The sequence below is a fragment of the Melanotaenia boesemani genome (assembly GCF_017639745.1).
Source record: "Melanotaenia boesemani isolate fMelBoe1 chromosome 2 unlocalized genomic scaffold, fMelBoe1.pri SUPER_2_unloc_4, whole genome shotgun sequence".
NCBI classification, from domain to species: Eukaryota; Metazoa; Chordata; class Actinopteri; order Atheriniformes; family Melanotaeniidae; genus Melanotaenia; species Melanotaenia boesemani.
Genome location: NW_024580585.1, coordinates 281,899 through 303,244, shown reverse-complemented (window position 1 = coordinate 303,244; position 21,346 = coordinate 281,899). Strand labels below are relative to the sequence as shown.

The following is a 21,346-nucleotide window of genomic DNA, read 5'->3' as shown; positions in this document are numbered from 1 at the left end:
CTGCGCTTCTCTTTATTGTCGTGTTTTCAATTACAGTTCACGTCAATAAGTTGTAAAAGTATTCTTCGGACAAAGCAAACGACTCCTCTTCACCCAGACTCAGAGGACACGGAGATAAGTGTCGATGCCAATGGACGATTAATAATTTAATTCTCATATTTGGCGCCCAGCTGGAGCTAGTAGCAGAGCAGAAGTAAGTTGATACTCACTTTTTTAGGCCTTTAAATTGTTTCAGTTGTTATAGATAGTGAGTTACTTAAGTTTAGCTTTGCAGACAAACTTACTGTTATACCCATGTCTGTGAAACTGCAGTAACTTTATTTGAAACTAAGATGTTTCGCTAGCTTTTATGGGTTCATTCATAGACGTAAGGCCCATCGGCCATTGTTGCGACACGTCCACGTGATGCCATCTTGGTCCTGGCAAGTAAGCTCCTCATTAAATGAATTCAAGTGAACGGTTGTTTCATTTAAACAGGATTAAATATAAAACGTTGTACAATTTTTGTGTGTGTGTTTTAATATTTATTTTATGGTTGAATCAGTTAAAACTGTTTCTTAATTGTTCAATAACCACTGACAGACAATCGAGTGCTTATTGGGATTAAAGTAAGTTAAAAACATAATGGGTGGACAAAATTACTGTCAAAAGTAAAGTAAATTCGGGTGGGTTCTTTTTTTTTTTTTTTTTTTCTTTGTTCGTTTTTTTTTTTCCTGTGTAACACAATAGATATTTATATTATAATTCTCTGGTTTAAAAGGTGTCCCTATATAAAGTAGTAAAGCCTAATTTGTTGTACATCAAAACATCCATATTTTTTATTATAATGTAGATAAAAATGGCACAGAATGTAGATTTTACTCAGTATTTTGATAACCATCGTCATTTTAAAACACCAAACAACAAAAACTAACACGATCACAGACTGAGACCTGCGTTTGTAACTAGAAGAGACTAATGATGGAATTAAGCTTTGTTCAAATCCTGCATATTTACATTATAAATGTATATTAATATACGCTGTGCCTTTTTAAGAAAAATAAACTCAAAATCAAATGTAGAAACAAATGTTCCCGATCCCATGCTAAGGCTGCAGGTCAGTGGAGAAATAGGATTTACATGCTTTGGTTTCTGTAAGGGCTTTGTTCTAATTTTCACAATCAATACCTAAAATGTTGCACAACATATCTGAACATGTTTCAGGGCATTGTGCAGTGTACACCAAGACATGGACAAGATGATGGCGAAACTGGATGTGACTGAAGCGCTGGAGACCTGGAGGTCAACTGGTGGTGGTAGCAGTAACAGAGGAGCTGTGGAACCACACACTTCACAGCACTTTCCTACAGCCAATCTGTAAGCTGTTTACTAAACCTTTTGTTGTTGTTGTTGCTCATGGGGAATATATATGGTAAAATATTACATGTTACTGGTGAGTTATCAGTCTGAAGTTCCCTTAGATAAAATGTGTCCACAACCACACAGAAACAACTTATTTTAGAATTATTAACCCCTGTAATGAGGTGTAGATTTATTTATTGATCTTCTTCCTCTTTTTACAGAAAGTTTCTAGAACTGTAAGCATGATGAGGATCGCGAGGAGACCAGAATGACTGTACACCCTGAGGTGGTTGGATATGTACACATCAAAAACACTAATTTAAGCAGCTCAGTACAACTATGCTTAGTAGAGAAAACTGTTACTTGGTAAAATGTTTTCTGTATGTTGTGCAATGAGCAGTATGTATCTAAGTGTGTGTGTGTAAATATATAGCTTACAGGTAGTACAGAATTATTACAGTACGAATGCAAGTATGACGGCTATGTCCCACAATACACCACATGGGATGACGTGCTTTCCCAAGTTCTCTTAATTGTTTGATCAACACCATCTTGTCCTTTTTTGTCTTTTGTTGACAGGAGTGAAATTAATGTTCATGCAAAGAAAATGTTTTTCTGAAGTGGTTTAAACAATAAGGGACTAAAGATGGAAATTAGCTTTGCTAAAGTCATTCATAATTACATTATAAATGTATATTAATATGCAAAAAAAAAAAAAATCAATAGAAACAATCCTTGTTCCCTTCATTGTTCCCTTCAGTGACTTAGAAAGATGGGATTCATATGCTTTGATTTCTGCAATGATGTTCCAATGTTTACAATCAAAAACTGACATGTAGGAAAACACACAAATGTTTCAGGGCACTGTGCAGTGCACACCTGAAAGTTGGCAAGGTGATGGAGAAACTGGTTGAACTGACTGAAGCTGTGGAGAACAGATTGGCTGCAGGAGCAGTAACATCAGCAACTCTGCAGCAGATTCCTACAACCCATCTGTAAGTTATTCACTAAGCCTTTATTGTTGTTTTCATAGATTTGAGTAAAACAGATCTAATGTGCATCTTCATACACTGTTACTACTGTTACAACCTGGGATCCACCACCACCACCTGGAGGCTTTCAACATTCAGAACCACTGTGATAAATATCCACACATTGTCCCTATTTTAGAAAAAATGATAAGGCTGTATGTTAAACTTTATGGAGCCACTGCCTTAGTCAAAATATGTCTGCAAACACAGGCACAAACAAAAAACAGCTGTACAAGCCGCTGTAATGAGGTGTTTCAAAAGTTTGTCAAAATATTTTTCTCACATGATCTAAATTTTATCTGTTTGTGATATTGGCTGTTTTAGCGTGAGGTAAAAAGGATCCACAGGAGTTTGGAGGATGGGCACAAATACAGAGGAAATGAGAGGTAAGACATCTAATACCATTTAGTAGTCTGTAAGTTGATTACAAGACATGTATTTTCTATGCAGCATCACCTTGAGTGGTTACATATTCATCAGATCACAGACTAATGATGCTTTAGTCCATCTTAAATTGACTCAGATAAAAAAAATAATGGCACTTTGATTTTACATAGCCACTAACGAATTTTCAGAGTAGATTTAGTATTTGTCATGTTTCATGTTGCTTTGTTGTGTTTTCTATGATGTAATCTGCAGATTCACGTCTGAGCACAACTCCGGTGGCACAAATTCAATGTTGTGGACAATTGCAGATGAAGAGGAATGTGACACCTCTTTGATCAGAAGTAAGTTATGACTCTAAAACTTGTTTAAGGTTACTTCTAAAAATAATGCTTATCTCTCCAAAGAAAGACAATTCGTTGAAAAGATCTTTCACATATTAATGTGTCACTTTTTGTGTTTGTAGGAGCAACAGATACTTTGAGAACATCAGGAGGGAATCTAAGTTGTCAGAAGACAAAGTGGAAGAGGATCGGAGGGCCAAAGCTCTCAACAACCGAAGACATAGACAGAGTTGAATCACTTATAGATTTGTTTATTTTTAAGATCCTTTAGAATGCATCGGATTTGTGATTTGCTTTTGTATCACATTACATTGTTGTAGTCAGCAGTTTTATCTCTGGATACAACAGCTGAAATGTGTTGTATGAACTGTGCATAAAGATGAACTCTCTGGCAGTGCAGAGGCAGTAAAATGTTTTATTATGTTCTTTTTAATGTATACATTTAAAGTGTTCTCATTGACCTATAAATGTCATTCTCCATTGAGAGTAATATCTAATGTTTTCTGTTAAAGCTTTTCAATTCACGCCGATCTGCTGCTCGCTCATCTTAACCAATGAGGAGTACAGATACCTGGAACGGGCGCCTGCATGCATGATGAGCGACGAGGAGACGGACACTGAAGACAAAGACGTGTGGAAAGCATATCCACCTGAATGGAGGGCAACAAGACTCACGGATATGTTAGAAAGGTGTCAGCACCACCTCGTTGACCTACAAAAGATGTCCTCCAGGATGGTGCACCGGAGAGTGCCCAGTGGTGTATATAGCCAGAGGCAGCCGCTGAGAGGAATCAGATCCATTTATTTGAAATAAAACTGTGTGCTTTAATTAAGAAAAAAAGAAAAACATTGGTCTGTTTTTCATGTCTGACATGTTTTCATTCAGCTATGCAGTTTTGTAGATGCACCTGATTTATTAGACTGCTTCATTCTGTTCTGTTCCCACTGTTCAGTTAATAATGCTGATATTTTTTATACAGTTTAATCTGACAATGTCATTTTATAAATGCTTGCTGAAATAGTAATGTGTAATTTGGTCAAATGATTTGTACAACATGATGATGGTACACAAACCAAGATTAAAGACTGTCACATTATAACTTTGATTGTGATGTTTGAAACTGACTGGGTGATTTTAATGCCTGCTAAGATCTTAAAAGATAAGAACTAGGTTAGTACTTTTACATGCCAAACCATATAATTAATGAAGAGAACCATTAAATCAGACATATTGCATAAATGAAAAATCCTCGAATATCCCGCAGGCATCTGTCACGGATGTTCGACGTATTTCCCGTGATCTGTGAACATGATCCGCCAATGATGCGGTCAGTATCCAAGGCGATCTAAAATTGGATCCGCGAGGGATCACATGAACACGCATCTTGTGGATACCTCGCGGGTGAAAATCCGGGGTTTTTGGATCTTTAGTGGTCCGGATCCGGAGGGATCTAAAAATAGGATCGGTGAGGGATGCGGCGGGGATTTCCCCGTATCTTGTCCGTATTTGCGACAGTTACGGACAGATAGCGGTATCAGATCGCTCCGTATCTTGGTACTTTTCGTCCAGTGTAGAATAAATTATATAATTGTTACTGGGCTGATCATAAAACCCCGGTCATATGCCCGGGTGGTGGTGGAGGAGATGACAGAAAATAGAGGGGAAACTTCTGAGTTGGAGCAGAACAAACTTCATCCTGCTCCTTTTCAGACTCTATAGCAACTGTTACTTTTTTATTGACTCTGATAAATTTGTGTTATTTTTTTGTTCGAAAAAAAAAATCAATCAAAAGTATGGACAATATTTCAGTTTATTTCTCATATAGTGGGAAATAAATAAAAAATAATCCATTCTAATAGAGGAAATTACTAACTGTATAGATCAGAAACTATTAGCAGCAGGGTTATTTTGTCCATGGTATTTTCATTAATAAATTGGAGCGGTATGGGATACGAGGGGTTGTGCTGAAATGGATTCAGAGCTATTTCACTAAAAGGCAACAGTATGTGATGGTTGGTGAACACAAATCAGATTGTTTGGACATTGTTTGTGGAGTATATGTGGAGTTGTATATTTAAGGGTTGCAGAGAACTCTTGTAATGAATGAACAGTCATTGATTGCTGTCAAAGCAAACAAGTATGCTCTTGATTAAAGAAAATACCCCCATATACATGTTTATATTTATTCTCTATCTATTTTTTCCAAAAAAAAATTAAAATAAAATTATGATTATAAAAGGGGGGCAGGAATAAATAAGTTTTTAAACTTCATCCTGCTCCTTTTCAGACTCTATAGCAACTATTACTTTTTTATTTACTCTGAATAATTTGTGTTATTTTTGTTCGAAATAAAAATTAATCAGTCAATCAAAAACATGGACAATATTTCAATTTATCTCTCATATAGTGCAACATAAATAAAAAAGAATCCATTCTATTCTTCACCAGATTAAATATAAACCCATTCTTTAAATAAACTACTCTCTCTTCCATCACTACAAAGCAACATGGAATTCATGACTGTAGGTTTTACTTCATTCACTTCATCTCTTCACAAAACTATGGAACAATAAAAATGTCTTCTTCCTGACAAATATCTCAATATTTGTGTCATCAAACATGCTGTTTCTTAGAATCGTCATATCGCTGCTGTCGGGCGCAAACCACCTGTGTCCAAAACTGTTATTTTTCAAGAAATGATTAAAACTGTCTGGTTTTTGTAATAATTGGACATAATACCATCAGACTTGGTATTGTGTTTTACATTATCGTCATATATTTGATTGTGTCATTACTTTATTAATATTTTACCCAAATCAAGCTTACATGGAGTTAGAAGGTTTCTTGCTGATGTAAAATGGATAAAGGAGGTTTTGTCACTGATTATGACGTTGCATCAGCTGCAGAATCTCATCAACATGTTATCATCAACTTACAGGTTGCAGTTTATTATTAACTATTCTGTGCTGTCATCCTGTTGCTTAATACATTTGGCTTAAATCTATTATAAAAGATAACTGCTATTATCAGGTAAATAACGGACTAAACTGCACTTCAACCTACCGTTTCACACCAGCAGTTCTCCAATTCTGCATCTCATGTCTCAAAAGAAATCTTTATCATTTATGGCATATGTTTAAATTAAAAATTTATGCATTTATAACATTGTTCATTTTGTCAAACATTGTAATGTTGCAGCTGCAGTGTTTGCAAACAGCTTGAAACATCAGTTGATTCTCTTCTACAGTTGAGTGACACAATTACCAACATTTGACTCAATATTGCCACCTACTGATGAGTGAACAGAACTGAATGGATATTTTAATATGTTTTTATTGAACATTTGAACATTTCATTGAACATTTACTGAACACATGTGAACAATGAATAACAATAACACAACAACACAATTCAAAATGACACATTTTTATAAACACTAAACAGGTTCTCTACATAAAACACAATCTGACAAACTCGCCATTTCAAAACACTAGAATTCCAAATAAAACTGCACCAACAATATGAACACAGTGACTCTGAATGATTGTGAAAATAACATTGGTAAAGTTTTATACAAAAGATGAAAACATTCTGAACAATAATTGAACAGATTCACATTCGAAATTGTGATAAAAATGTTAGTTTTTTTCCCTGAAATAGTAAAACAACAAATCCACAATAAACTCACGGTAAAAAAATACATAATTCATGGGAAACATTATGTGTGTGTGTGTGTGTGTGTGTGTGTGTGTGTGTGTGTGTGTGTGGGTGTACTTACCCCAAAATTGGGGACATTTTCCAGAATACACACCAGTAGACTGGGGACGGCTTTTCAATTGGGGACAAAATTCACCGTCCCCATTTGGTTTTCATTATAATCATGTTCTACAGGCTCTAACATGCATTTCTGTCTAAAAATGGCTGCAGTCCCCCAAAATGACTTTTTTCAGTTTTAGTGTGTGAGTGTGTGAGCTGCCCCCCACCCCCCCCCTCAATCTGTGTATAATTCTGCCCCTAGTGGATGTGTATGGAACTACGTCATTATGTCCCCGATTTCCCTATAAACAATCTGATAAAAGTGTGTCACTTTTCCTTGTGGAATATAACTTATCTGTTGGAATAGAATAGAATAGAAAGCTTTATTGTTTATCAGTATAGGCTGGAAGACTAGCTATGAGTAAAAAATAGAGAGAGCAAGTGTATAGAGGAAAGGTACAGAGAGAGAAGAAGTTACCACCTGATGTTTTGCTACACCTGGCATGGGCAACCTATACCACAAAGGGCCGGTGTGGCTGCAGGTTTTTGTTCCAATCAGCCAAGAGTACACAGTTTGACCAATCAGCTGTCTGAAGACTGACATCAGTTGCTTGAATCAGTCAAGTCTGGTGTGCTACACGCAGCGTCCTCCCTGCTTTTACTTTTACCTGAATAAAATGAGTAAAGTAAGTCACGGCTGCTTCTTTGAACGATACCACAGAGAGGTGGGCAGGCACAGAGCTAATTGGCAAAAGGAAAAAAAAGACAAGTGTCCAGGGGTCCATTTCATGAAGGAGGTTCAACAAACTCTGAGTATGTATGTTAACTCTGAGTTGAAAAACCCTGAGATTAAAAACTCTGAGTTTCCTGTTTGAACACAGCTGATTAGCTTTAGTTCTGTCGACTCTGAGTATGTTCACTCAAGCCATCATCAATCGAGCCCCGATTCCATGAATCACCATGGCAACAGACGCTGAAACAAAGAGGCTCCACCTACTTTTCTCTTAAAATGCCGTCAAATAGTGAGTTTGAACTACAGGTTTACAGCTGAGATACAAAAAAGTCAAACAGCTGCAGGATGAGGACAGAAAGGTGAGGAGTAGGAGGTGGGAGCACATTTCTGTTCCACACAGAGCAGAGCTTTATTATTTAATTACTCTGAATAATACTAGGCTACGTACACGTGAAAACTGGTAAAACATTGAACTTAAAATGTATTTTCATACAGATATATATAAAACGAAATATATAATTAAAAATAACATTATGGTAGTACTTCATTTTAATAACATTTGACATACTAAAGTAGCTGAATATCACCAATAAATGCCCTCACATCCTTTATTATAGTGTGTGGTTATAAAATGGATCCTATCTATTATTGGATCAATATGAAAAACGAATGGAATAAAATGTTTTTTTTTTTTTTGTTCCTGTAAGAAATAAAGAACAAATGCAGTGTGAATAATTTGTAGTTCATTTATTTGACTGCTCTTATACATAGACCGTATGGTGTAATATAATGAAGAGTCATCATAATCTCAATTTAAAAATCTGGTCTGTCTCAAACCGTCCGCGACATAAATGTCCCTGTGAAGTGATTCAGCCTCCTGTTGTCTGATCCTCGATAAAAGAACAGACAGCTGATCATTATTAAATCAGACAGTGAGTCCGAAACATGTCTGATAAGAACTGATAGAATTGTTGCGCACTTGGACAAAGAAATTTACTCCCAAGCGTGCGTGTGAAAAACATCCTTATTCTTTTATTTCTGCAACACAGAAACACAGGCACATGAACATGTGGCTGCACACTGCAGACTACTGGGGCTTACTGAATACACATCCACATTTTAACCTAATCATCACATTCACACAACAATATTATATACACTCACACAACCATAGTACTCTGGCAGGCCACAGTGATTACAACCCAGTTTTTCTGGTGAGCTACTAGCCGGGTAAAGCACTGTCAAGTTCAACATTCAGCATTTTAACTTGCAAACTTTCACATAAACGTCATAAATGTGTTCTTTTAAGTCTGACACTTTTAGCAAACCTATGAAACACCTGTAATTCTACCCTTTTCCTGTTTTCCCATTGCTTTAGCTTACCTGCAACACAGAAACACAAGCACATGAACATGTGGCTGCACACTGCAGACTACTGGGCTTACTGAATGACACTCCCCCGTTTTTCAGCCTCAAGGACCCCTAAGCTGCCCAAGGTGCCTGTGTGAAATTGCTCACTATTTTAATTTACCTCCCAGAAAACTACTGCTATTACTTTGAGTATACACATTGTCTACTAGATCTAAGTAAATATAATCAAATTTAACATACCCAGAAGATGAACAATTTAACAAAAACACATTTTTAGAACAAAGAGGGGGAAGTGAATGCTAAATGCTCACAGTCCACAGTCCACCACTCATCTCAATATGCCCAACATGCCTGTGGGGCCCCCACAGAATGAATGAGGAAGTGAAGCAGCGTGTCTGCTCTGGAAAGGGGATGAGTCACAGACAAACTCGGGGTTTCTCAATAAAACCTTCTCCCGACCAGGTTATGTTCACAGACTAAGTTACCGCGGTAACAGACTCCGAGTATGAGTAACCTCACTTTATAAAATAGGCTCAGCTTACTCCTTAACTTACCCCTATCTCGGGGTTAACTTACCGCCCTTATTGAAAAGGATAACTCAGGGTTTAACTCATTTCAGGCTTACACAGGGTTTCCACATAACCTGCTTCATGAAACGGGCCCCAGGACATTAAGGCCATAACCATGATTCCCAGACCATGACAGCTGTGCATGAGGGATACAACAGATGAAGTAGATGTGATAAGTAAACGTAAACAGGTTAAGAGCATCATACCATGTGCATAGTCCAGATGGGACTCTCTTTCATCTGTTCTCTCCTGTTTGTGGGCTGGGAAAGGAGCTTTTAGTCCAGCTTACATTTGTGGTAGCAGATGATATGCAATACCACAGTACATATCATACTGGGGACTACTGAGGTCTTGTGATATGAGGATTTGATATTGTTACATCCCTACATAAGTCATCACAAAAGCTCATCACTTCTCATTCCAAGTTCATTTGAGCTAAGGTCTATATGATAAGCTCTGTTTTGACTTTAAGCTTGTAGGTTTGATTCCCATGCTGACAGAAATGGCACCCCCAGCAGTGGCCCCTATGGTACTCTCAAAGCCATCCCTTCCTTTAGTCACATACATTACAAAAGATATCACATAACAGTATTGTCCCTTACTTCCAGATGTGCACTTGAGAGAGGCAGACTCCAGCCTGCCTGTTATGAGCCAATTTCCAGATCCATATTCAAAATCATACAATTAAACATTAACATAATTATTAGTGCTGGGCAACGATTAAAATTTTTAATCGTGATTAATCGCATTGTTACGTGCAAAATGTCTCTTTCCTTTAAAAAAAGGCCTACAGCTATATAAAGAAAATGCAGTAAGCTTTGGTTTACAAACACAACATCAGGGGTCTACAACCTGCAACTCTGGAGCTGTAAGTGTCTCTCTGGACCTTCCACAATGCTTCTAAGTACGTGGCTAAAATATTTTTTTAAATCTTTCTTTCTTGTCATTAGGTTGGAAACCATGGACTTTTTTTCCTTTCTTTTACATCATTTTCCACAAATATCTACATTCCTTGGCAAAAAGTCTGTCTATCCTCTTTTTTTTAAATAAAGGTTTTATGTTTTTCTTTATTTTAAAACCTTAAAAATGGAAATAAAAATGTGGTTCTTCAAAAATAACAAATATCCTATGGTGGCTCTTCATTAAAAATATATATTAAGTTGCCTTTTTGAAAGGTCTGGTAACATCTGCGTCTCTAAAGGAGTTTTATTTAGCTGGCTGAGGGAAAAATGTCTCTTTGGATTGGAAAGGCTGCAGACCCCTGCACTAAACACATAAACAGGTTTAGCAGCAGTTTTCTCTTTAAACAGCAACAGTTAAAATATTTCTCATAAATATTTATAAAATCACATATTATGAGAAAGAAGGATGAAATGTTCAGGATTACTAACTAAAAGGTAAAAAGTCAGCAGGATGAATTTAAAGCTGTGAAGCTGCTTCCTTCTAAACACAGAAGGAACAATATGTGATGAATATCAGCATCAGGTGAACAGACAGAAAGCAGGATGAGAATCTCACAGCTTCTAGATGGTGAGAAGAGAACTATTCACAATATTGCACAATAACTTCCATCCATGCACCTTCATGAAGGTGCATTGATTGCAGTTATTGTGATCATTGTGTTTCATTATCTAGATTTCTGGATATAAATTCTCTAAACTTTCATTTTTAGCTTGACTGCACCTGCAGCTCCGCTACCGGGGAGTTAAGGGTTAACATCTCGTTTTCCGGGTGTAACGTCAGGTCTGTAGATGTAAATATAAACATGTGTGATATCCACAGAAAGTCCAGAATCTCAGCTACCAGCTCAGTAAAACCATTTCTATCACCAACAAACACAGTTAAGACAACAAATAATTCAAAGAGCAGCTACATAAAGTCTGAAAAATACATAAACACAGATGATGTTTCCCCATGAACACGAACAAACGGCTCCTCTACTGAAAGCTCACATCTCGCAGATTCCACAGCTGGAAGTTTCATCTCGCTACGACCAAGATTCACCGAACCAGAGGCAGAAGAAGACCCGATTTATGCTGCACGTTTGTAAAAGTCAGAAAAGCATGTCTTAGCTTTGCTGTCTTGCATAAATTTAAAACCAGCATTATTTTAAATAATAATAAAAAAAAGTTTTCCGTCCAAAAATTACGATGTTCTGTCCATCTGCATGTATTTTGACAAAGAGAAACGTCGGTTCTTTTTTTCTTCTTCTTCTTCCAGACAGAAAACATCTTTATTTTAATAAACCCGCTCCTGATCACGTCAGACGCACCGCTGCAGCAGGGAAGAGAGACATGGATGCTGTGTTTCTGTCATCAAAGCCAGCGGCCAGAAAAAAAAAAATAAATAAATAAATAAATAAATAAAATTAACGCACGATTAAAAACTTAACGGCGTTAATTAAGCGTTGCCTTAACGCGCGATTAACGTGTTAACGTGCCCAGCACTAATAATTATATTTTCTACTATACTACTATACATAATATAGTACAGCATAGTGTTTTATCTGCATTTTCCTCTTAAAGGCGATCATGTCTTGGTTACTACTTGGTTTGATCCAAATGGTATGCAAGCCTAGCTTCTCATGGTTTAACTACTGCAGCAGTCTGGACAACAACAACTCGCTTTATCTTCTTCTTCTACTACTACATACTCTCTCTCTCTCTCTGTCTATCTATCTATCGATCGATCGATCTATCTATCGATCTATCTATCGATAGCTATAACATATCTCGGAATCACCCCTCCCTGTCGTCCATACTTGGTTTGATCCAAATGGTACGCAGCAGAGCCTCTCGTGGCTTCCTTCGTGCAGTCGGAGTCAACACGACAATGACAGGTAATTAACTAAGTTATGTTTGACTGAAGTGACTGTAGACCTGTAGCGCCTTTGTATAACGTAGTCAAATTAAAATTAGCGAGTTATTCATAATATTTACCGGCCAAAAACAATAATTATTCCTCATGTTGCTCATCTGGATAGCTTAACTAGCCATCTGTTTTGCTAGCTAGAGTTAGCTGAACTTTAAATGTGTAGCACCCTCATGATTGCCAGGTCCGCGGTTTTCCCGCGGAACTGGTCTACTCTGTAAGTGTTGCTGCCGGTAAGAAAATGTCGGCGAGTTGGGAGGGTTCTCATTGCCTGGGAAGCATGTGTTCCTGCATGTGGGCTGTGCAGATGTAGCCTCTTTAGCATGTATGAACCCATTACTTTAAATGTTGGCATGTAGACGCTGTAAGAGACTTTGATTACTCGAAATGAGCATTATGGGGGTATTTTATGGATTTGTTAAGCATGTTTAAACATTTGAACGTTTAGATCCTACTCCTGAACAAATTGTGACAACTATATATTGTATGTTACCCAGGTGAATGTGAATAGTTAGTTTGTTTGTGGTTCTGATTTTGATGAGGCCCATTAATAAAAGTAGATGGAGTTTTGTTATTTACTGTTGAATTAACACTTTTATTGGGTGGTCAGTGGCCCACATAAAACTGTTTCTGAACATTTTCTTAACAGATAATGATGGCTGATGGACTTTGTAAAGATAATCCTTCCAGGAGGGTGCGGATGAAACCGCAGAATGATGCAGAAAAACACATAAGACTGAAAGCTGACAAGGCGGGTCTTAGACAGGTGTATGTGAACTCTTACAAAGGTCAGTCTTTATTTCCCTTGTATTATTTTCCCTACATGTATTAATTGTGCTTAAATATGAGCTTCAGTGTAAGAGATCTACTACTGGCCTGGTTGATACAAGGATAGCATTAGCCTACTTGTTTTCATTTTCTCATAAAGGGCGAGGCATCTTTGCTTCAAAACCTTTCAGCAAAGGAGATTTTGTGCTAGAGTACAGAGGGAAACTACATTCTCCAGACAATCCTCCTGTCATCGAAACATACAGTGAAACTGAAGCAACATATTTCTTTGATTTTCAATGGAAAGGGAAATCTTGGTGGTAAGTAAGGCTGAATATTCAATTTTCCAGTCCAAGTCCCAATTAGGGTTGTCTCTAAGTAATATAATATTGAGTATCTGCTACTATCAACTCTTGGTCCAGTAGTACATATTCCCTATTTTTTACAGTTTGATAGTTAATACATTAAGTATTTTAAGATATCACAACCAATTAATTAATCATTTTAATTTGATTATATCAGTCACTGTCACTATGACTCTGTTTTCTGTATGCTTATGATGCATTGTCTTGTTCGTGTTTAGTGTTTTTATTGTACAGTTTTAATAAGAGTAAAAACTTGCTCTAGTAATTACTGTGGTGAGCTCAGAAAACTATATCCGTTAAGACTTTGTGTTTGTATTTTGATTTGTTAGAATTTTTCATACTTTACGTAGAATGACACTATTCAATTAAATAGGAAATGTTTTTGTTGTGCATTAATCCATTTATTTCTAAATAGTATTGATGCATCTCTGGAGGACCAGTCACTTGGAAGTCTGGTGAATGATGAGCACAAAACCCCAAATTGTAAAATGCGACAAATTCAAGTGGATGGCATGCCGCACCTTTGTCTCTTTGCAATCAGAGACATTCTGCCAGGGGAAGAGATTACCTGCAATTATGGAGAATCAGATTGGCCTTGGCGCAAACAGGTATGACAAGTGGTTACCCATCTTCTAATTTAAAATGTACAAAGAAATGCAACAGATGTCTGTAAATGATCTCTTTTATTCTTCTGATGTTGGGTACTTAAAATATGCATGCATCTTACACAAACATTATTCACTGGACATCCAACAACCTATTGTGCAAAACTGAATAATGGGGCTTAAATAATTTTTTTTTCGGACTGTAGATTTTGCTTTATTAGAACAGTGTCCCCCAATTTGGTTCAGTTAGAAAGTGTAAGTGTGTCAAGTGTCCCCAATTGTAGGTAAGACGTAGATAACAGAGTCTCAGCAGGTTTCATCTCAGAACAACATGTCACCATCATTAATTTCCTGCACACAACACCACTCATGGTGTTCTCCCCTTTGTCCCAGCTGCAGTTTTCCACCTCTTCTTGTGGCCACCCCATCACCAGGTGACCACTCAGACACCAGTCATCAGTCGCTGGTTTCCTGCCGAACATGTGGAACACTCGTCTTCCACGTCCAATATGGTATGTTACTTTGCAGCAAGACAGACAAACGCAGTTCAACTGATTTTGCACTAGTGTATGAGGTATGAACAGTATCATTGTCCACAAATCTGGTCCTAATCCACATAGTCACCTAAATAACCACTTGATCAGTGGCTATATGAGAGCTGTATACTTCAGTGTGCTTCTCTTGCCCAAATAGTGATCGTCTGTGTTGAGCTGTTGCATCAGATGTTGTTGTATTTTTGGCGAAGACATAAAAATACATGAGTGTCCCCGATTTGGTTCAGTTAGAAAGTGTAAGTGTGTCAAGTGTCCCCAATTGTAGGTAAGACGTAGATAACAGAGTCTCAGCAGGTTTCATCTCAGAACAACATGTCACCATCATTAATTTCCTGCACAACAACACTCATGGTGTTTCTCCCTTTGTCCAGCTGCAGTTTTCCACCTCTTCTGTGGCCACCCCATCACCAGGTGACCACTCAGACACCAGTCATCAGTCGCTGGTTCCTGCCGAACATGTGGAACACTCTTCTTCCAACGTCAATATGGTATGTTACTTTGCAGCAAGACAGACAAACGCAGTTCAACTGATTTTGCACTAGTGTATGAGGATGAACAGTATCATTGTCCACAAATCTGGTCCTAATCCACATAGTCACCTAAATAACCACTTGATCAGTGGCTATATGAGAGCTGTATACTTCAGTGTGCTTCTCTTGCCCAAATAGTGATCGTCTGTGTTGAGTTGTTGAATCAGATGTTGTATTTTTGGTGAAGACATAAAAATACATGAGTGTCCCCAATTTGGTTCAGTTAGAAAGTGTAAGTGTGTCAAGTGTCCCCAATTGTAGGTAAGACGTAGATAACAGAGTCTCAGCAGGTTTCATCTCAGAACAACATGTCACCATCATTAATTTCCTGCACAACAAACACTCATGGTGTTTCTCCCTTTGTCAGCTGCAGTTTTCCACCTCTTCTGTGGCCACCCCCATCACCAGGTGACCACTCAGACACCAGTCATCAGTCGCTGGTTCCTGCCGAACATGTGGAACACTCTTCTTCCAACGTCAATATGGTATGTTACTTTGCAGCAAGACAGACAAACGCAGTTCAACTGATTCTGCACTAGTGTATGAGGATGAACAGTATCATTGTCCACAAATCTGGTCCTAATCCACATAGTCACCTAAATAACCACTTGATCAGTGGCTATATGAGAGCTGTATACTTCAGTGTGCTTCTCTTTGCCCAAATAGTGATCGTCTGTGTTGAGCTGTTGCATCAGATGTTGTTGTATTTTTGGCGAAGACATAAAAATACATGAGTGTCCCCAATTTGGTTCAGTTAGAAAGTGTAAGTGTGTCAAGTGTCCCCAATTGTAGGTAAGACGTAGATAACAGAGTCTCAGCAGGGTTTCATCTCAGAACAACATGTCACCATCATTAATTTCCAGCACAACAACACTCATGGTGTTTCTCCCTTTGTCCAACTGCAGTTTTCCACCTCTTCTTGTGGCCACCCCATCACCAGGTGACCACTCAGACACCAGTCATCAGTCGCTGGTTCCTGCCCGAACATGTGGAACACTCGTCTTCCAACGTCAGTATGGTATGTTACTTTGCAGCAAGACAGACAAACGCAGTTCAACTGATTCTGCACTAGTGTATGAGGATGAACAGTATCATTGTCCACAAATCTGGTCCCTAATCCGCATAGTCACCTAAATAACCACTTGATCAGTGGCCTATATGAGAGCTGTATACTTCAGTGTGCTTTCTCTTGCCCAAATAGTGATCGTCTGTGTTGAGTTGTGCATCAGATGTTGTTGTATTTTTGGTGAAGATATAAACCCGCGGTCCTGAAACCCCCAGTTCTATCTATGTAAGTGCGCACGGCGTGCACTGGACACAAGGCATGTGACCGCGATTCCCCTGACAAGGCAGGGAAAGCCACAAGATCAATAGGAGAACATGAGCCCACCACCTTAGGCACAAAAGCCGGGTTGGGCCTCAAAATCATTCTCACACCGCCCAGGGAACAACTGGGCGCATGTCCAGTGCACCGAAAGCGCATGGATGTTGCTGACCCGCTTAGCTGACGCCAGAGCTAGCAACAACACCCTCTTGAGGGAGACATGTTTTAAATCTGCCCCCTCCAGTGGCTCAGAGGGAGGGCCCTTAAGCCCCTCCAGAACCACAGCCAGATCCCACGGTGGTACCAGCGGTCTGGACACAGGAAGGAGCTTGCATGCGCCCTTCATAAAGCGGCAGACCAATGGGTGCTGATTCGCCGTGTGCTTCTCAAACCCCACGTGACAGGCAGCAATAGCTGCCAAATACACTTTTACTGTGGAGAAGGCTTTCTTCCTGTCAATCAGGTCCTGCAAGAATGACAAAATCACCCCACCGGGCACTGAAGAGGAACGTGGCCGTGTCTATTGCAACACTCCACGAAGACCCCCCCACTTAGAACCATACAGAGATCTAGTGGAGGGGCTCGAGCACTCTGTATAGTGGAAATCACCCGCTGTGGGAGTCTCACAGCTGACAGCCTGAGCCACTCAGGGCCAAGCCCACAGTGCCAGGCGTTCTGGGTGTGGGTGGAAGACAGTCCCCCTCCCCTGAAGTAACAGGTCCCTGCGTAGCGGGAGTTGCCAAGGCTGAGCACGCAGCAACTGATATATCTCCGCCATAAATGCATGGCAGGCCAATATCAGTGTGTGGCCATACTCCCTCACTTTGGCCAGAGTGGGGGGTATCAACGCCAGGGGAGGGAATGCCCAGGGGAGCATCCATGCTGCGCAGAAAATAAAACAGAGCGAAACGAGAGGGAACGGTGGCGAACTGCAACCTGTATCTCCTCGAAATCATCCTTAACACCTAGGGTGGGTCTGCGTGTGCGGCCCACCTCTCCCACCTGAGGGAGGGAGGAGGCACACCCTGCAGCCCATCCACCATAGCATGTGATCCATGATGCGGTAGCGCCCTCCCTCGCTGAAACAGCAAAATGGTTCCGGGACTGCGCCGTGCATCCATGTCCGAGATGACAGCTCAGTGACGGGTGCACCGCTGCCGCTGTCCCGGGAGGGGCAACCGCCCTCCACCGGGAAACGGCAGGCACCGCCACCGCGCTGTTCATGATTTTGGCTTTTTTTATTAGCTGCGCCCTCGGCCTTTGGCCTGGATGCTGCAGCGGGGGACACATTTTAATTTTTTTCAAACTTAATGTGTGTGTGCATGCTTGTGGACATTTGAGAAGGGCAACCGCCAAAACCTCTGCTGACAAATGTCCGTTCCTCTCCCCCATGCTCTGGCACGGTCAGTGGCAGCTGGGAGACGGGGGCGAGAGATATCCCCGGGAGCACGCTTGGAAGCCAAACAGGTGGAGCTAGAGAACAAGGAACATCTAGCTGCACTGGCGAGATGCTGGGCTGTCAGGCCGCCCGTTTCTTCTTCCTGGCCTGGAAGTTAGCAGCTTGCGCGGGCGGAGCCGGCGGGGCTGCAACAGAGGCCGAGGGCTTCTTAGACCCAGCCGGCCCCGACCGGGTGGAGGAGGCTGGGCGGGCTGGGGCCTTGGCTGTTTGGGTATTTTGAAATGTGAAACCTGAAAAACAGCCGGCGTGAAGGTTTTGCGCTGCACAGGCGGAGAGGGAGTAGGAGGTTTCCGAGGGAGGCAGAGCTGGAGAGCTTTCATCCTCCTTCTTCTTGGCTTCACAACGCCGTTGCATCGAAGCCAATGCAGAGCCAAAAATCCCCTCCGGGACAATGGGCATGTCCAGCATGTCATCCTTCTCCCTATCCGACAGGTTGGCAAAGGTTCAGCCCACCGCGCCCGTTCCTGCGGCACCATAGTTCCCAACGCTCTGCCCGTGGCCTGAACCACACAGCGTTGGACGCGGAGACATGGGTCAGTGATGACCGGAATCTCCTCCCACGTTGCTGGGTCCTGTGTTTGTCCAAAATCCTCGCACAATTCGGCTTGGTAAGCAGTGAGCAGGGACGAGGACATTAAGCGCCCCGGGCCGAAAGCGCTGCTGCCTTATAAGCCTTCTCAGTCAGGGCCGACTGAAAACGGTCAGATTTAGACCGCAGGCTGGGACTCCTGGAGGACACTGCAGACAGCCCGTGGGTGGAGGTGGGCTGCAACAAGTGGCTCCATCGGAGGCATACGGAGCAAGCTCAGGCTCTCCATCGCCTCACAATCGAGGGACGAGGCCCCGGGAATCGGCTCCTGCTGCTGTAAGGACGGTCCTTCCATGAACGTGCCACTTCATCCCAGCAGCTCTGGAAGACGGGGAGAAGTTGCTTCATTGCATTTTTGGCCAAGGGCAATCTCTTCCCTTCGTAGCGGGATCTGGTGGTCTCAGCTACAACCGCGGGCCATGTGACGGCCGGTCGGGCGGGCCGCACGTTTACACACGTTCGAGCTCATGTCCGAGCTGGGGAGGGGAGAAGCTGGTGTGCCACTCTCATCTTCATCCCGAGAAGATACGGACGGCCGCATGTTGTGCCAGCATGGGTAGGAGTGATGAAGACGTCGTCCTCCTCTTCATCCTCGTAAATGAGGAGGTTTGAGGCGACGTCTTCGTCTTCCCCATAGTCCAAGTCCAGGACGTCTTCCTCCGGCGGGGAATCCGCGGCTACGTTGAGCTGGGAGCCCCAGCTGGGCCAGCCTGCGGTTACCACCACCGCGGCAGCTCCCTTCTCCCTCCTCCTCCTCTTCGACCTCAGCACCGGCGGAGGGAAGATATGGGTCCTGCACAGACAGGCTAACCTGGCGGGCTAGCCGCCTGCGGAGACTCTTGGTGGCGAACACCAAGCAGTGTTGACACGAGCTGGGAACATTGATGGCCAGTCGGGCATGCTGTACGCCGCAGGCAACTCGAGCAGACCTGGTGTGGGTCTCTGCTCGATATCTTGTTCCCGCAGCAACAGGGACGAGCCCCCAGAGTCTCCGAGCCCTCTCGGTCTGTGTGGGGTTTTAGCCTCCATTCCTCGCGAGCTGGTGTGCAGGCAGGGAGCAGAGGCAGCTAGCTGGTGTGCTAACCGTGGGGAGGGCCGAGAAATTAGCTGGTGTGCTAACACTCGGTGCTCGAGACGCCGTTGGTGGGAGCGACAAGGATAGTGCGACCCGAACCGTGGAGGGGCAAGGAAGCACTATGGTATGGTGTGACCAAAGAGCCAAGAGTCCAAGCTAGGTAGCGCTCGGCGACCGAAGCCAAAGGATCAGCCTGTGAGCAGTTGAGCTAACTAGCCATGGACGCAAGATATGCTCCGAGTGAGAAAAGGTTTTTGAATGAGTTGGTCCGTCCGCATGAGCTATTTAAGGCAGATGGCACTACGTGATGCGGGCGGATACGTTCACACGTTCATCAGCCAATCAGGGTTGGCGTAATGAGATTAATGCTTCTGAGGGCTGCAGAGAGGCTTGCATCCCATAGTGAGACATCAAGCGGAATATTATGAAAGAGAACTGAATTTATTCTTTCTCTTCACAGAACCAGCAGAAAACGTTGGCAGACGCAAATGGGAAGCAGGAGAAGTTTGTTCTGTGGAGAAACATCTGATGAAATTCATCAGAACATTCACAGTTCCTGCCAAGCGCGACTGCATGCTATGCCTACAAAATGAACCAGAGACACTGAAGGGACGAACATGGACAGATGTAAAAACTATGTGAGAAATAGAATCACTGCACTGAAGAAGCAGACAAGCACTTAAATAATACTACATGTCTTCTATCTACCATGTTAAGGTAAGGTAAGCTAGACAATGTTCAGTTTGGAAGTTGTGGTAGGTTCGGTAGGTTTTATTATTAATTTTTATTTTTCATTGCCTCATTTTTATAGATTTGACTAACCAAGTCATTTTTTATGTACTAAACATAAGAAGAAAGAAATATGTTGGTAGAAACAGTTCTGGAAGTTCTGGAAGCTCAATGTTGTCCTCAGCTTCAATATGAAATGAAAATTAATTAAAGATCAGTGAGGCTGCAACAAATGTCCTTCTCTGCGTGTGCTCATGTCAAAGAAAACGTAATGTCCATTTAGTGTTAAGTTCTAACAAAAAATGTTAACAAACAAAAGAAATTAATCTGTGCCTCTCCTTCTGTGGTTAAAAAACAGCCTATCCAGGTGTATTCTGGTCCATTACCAATGCTCTAATGTAATGTAATCGTATAGAATAGAATAGAATAATACTTTATTGATCCCCATGGGAACTTGCATCCCAGGAGGAAATTGCATATATATAATTCAAATAAATCAATTCAGAATAATCTAATCCAAATACTAACTAAACAATACCAAATTCTAATAATATATAAATAGCTCAAACACCCTGGCTTGCAAAAGACCCCAAAGATTACTTCTGTCAGAATCTGTGTTTAGCCCACGTCCCCAAAGTTTTCCTAAAGGAGATTTGTCCCCAAAGGTCAGGTTAAAAGTCAGATGGGGAAAAAACTTGCTTTAATCCAAAATATCAAGTGATTTTGGTAATGAGGGCATCCTTGCACATCTGAAAATGGTGGCAGCTTCTCTCTAAACCATTCAGAAAGTGGTGTCCCCAAAAGTAGGGAGTTCTGTCATATGACCCCAAAAGTGGCCTAAGTAGGTATGTGTGTGTGTGTGTGTGTGTGTGTATTAAGGCAAGGCAAGGCAGTTTATTTGTATAGCACATTTCATGTACAGGACAATTCAAAGATCTTTACACAAA

General features: G+C 41.2%; 2 long non-coding RNA genes across 2 annotated transcripts; both read left to right on the top strand.

Moving 5' to 3' along the window:
• The first annotated feature begins 2,740 nt into the window (after window positions 1-2,740).
• On the top strand, window positions 2,741-3,326 carry LOC121636080. The gene is made up of 3 exons (XR_006009620.1): window positions 2,741-2,758; window positions 3,012-3,100; window positions 3,223-3,326. It is a non-coding gene; the product is annotated as an uncharacterized LOC121636080 (long non-coding RNA).
• Window positions 3,327-12,332: 9,006 nt separating this feature from the next.
• LOC121636077 lies at window positions 12,333-13,405 on the top strand. Its single transcript, XR_006009616.1, has 3 exons — window positions 12,333-12,369; window positions 13,051-13,189; window positions 13,330-13,405. It is a non-coding gene; the product is annotated as an uncharacterized LOC121636077 (long non-coding RNA).
• The last annotated feature ends 7,941 nt before the right edge of the window (window positions 13,406-21,346 follow it).